This window comes from Seriola lalandi, unplaced genomic scaffold (genome assembly GCF_002814215.2).
Source record: "Seriola lalandi dorsalis isolate HSWRI2012SDOR001 ecotype SW California unplaced genomic scaffold, Sedor1 jcf7180002007201, whole genome shotgun sequence".
NCBI classification, from domain to species: Eukaryota; Metazoa; Chordata; class Actinopteri; order Carangiformes; family Carangidae; genus Seriola; species Seriola lalandi.
The window spans coordinates 1-1,129 of NW_019477854.1; the positions used below are offsets into that span (position 1 = coordinate 1).

General features: G+C 33.7%; 1 long non-coding RNA gene across 1 annotated transcript; it reads right to left on the bottom strand.

The window, feature by feature from the left end:
* Positions 1-69: 69 nt before the first annotated feature.
* On the bottom strand, positions 70-1,128 carry LOC111671594 (uncharacterized). Its single transcript, XR_002761956.2, has 4 exons — positions 1,038-1,128; positions 885-956; positions 720-747; positions 70-623 (listed from the first exon to the last, which is right to left on the bottom strand). It is a non-coding gene; the product is annotated as an uncharacterized LOC111671594 (long non-coding RNA).
* Between the last annotated feature and the right edge of the window lies 1 nt (position 1,129).

Below are 1,129 nucleotides of genomic sequence, written 5' to 3' on the forward strand. Positions count from 1 at the left end.
TTTTTTTTTTTTTAGCACAAAGCTGCAACTTAAGAAAATGTGAAAAATACAATTTTAAAATGCCCTGTATGTCTGGATATGTGAATGTTTATTTCAATTCTTTGAAAAGAAAATATCTGACATTTTGAAAAATATGCTCAGTTGACTTTTGCAGAGTAAGATGGAAAAATTGATACCACTGAAATAACAGATATTTCGCTTATCGCTTTCTCAGGTATTAATTGCCTTCAGTATCCATTTATCTCACAGTATCCATTCATCTCTCAGGCCCAGCAATGGTGACAGCATGTCTGAATACACAGACAGAACAAAGGTGCATACTGCAAAAGTAATTACAATTACATTAAAATATACAGTTTATGATATATTATCATACATAGTGCACTTTACTTCCCCTAAATAATCAAATTCTTCAAATATGTTTTAATTGATAGATTACCACAGTGGTCATGCATAACAAAACTGCAATTATCAGATGCACTTATACAGATGATCACTTTTACATCTTTTGCTTGCACAAACACAAACAAACACTCTCCTTGGAAACTAATTTTCTTTTTTCAGATGTTTCCGTAGACATTGAGGTCTGCAGTGTTCATGTAATCGTCACCATCATCAAGATCCTGTGAGAGATGAAGGTCAGTATCGTCCCAGATGTTGATATTGTCAGTGTACTGTGTGCAATTCTTGGAAATAAATCATTTGTAAATGAATAATACCTCTTTGTAATTGCAGGATTTTGGTTGGCTGGTCCATGAAAAAAAAAAACAATAATAAGGAGAGAGAGAAAAAGAATAAGACATAAGACATTGATGTTCTGTAATACATGATATTTTTACAGTATTTTACCAACTGGTCAGGTTTAAGAGGAGTAAGACATGTACCTTTTAGGGGATGGAAAACGAGGCTTGGAGACTTTCTGGTCAGTGCAGGATTGTGAATTCACATTATTGGGCCTGTGGATTAGAATTTATGTCACTACACAGTCGGGTAAGCAACAATGAGCTATTTAGTTGTCTTATGTTTAACTCGCTTACGTATGTCCAAAATCCACCATGTCCCCCCTAGGCCGTCTGTAATGGACAATAACATATCATGTAATATAAATCATCATAAATCAAAAAAAATT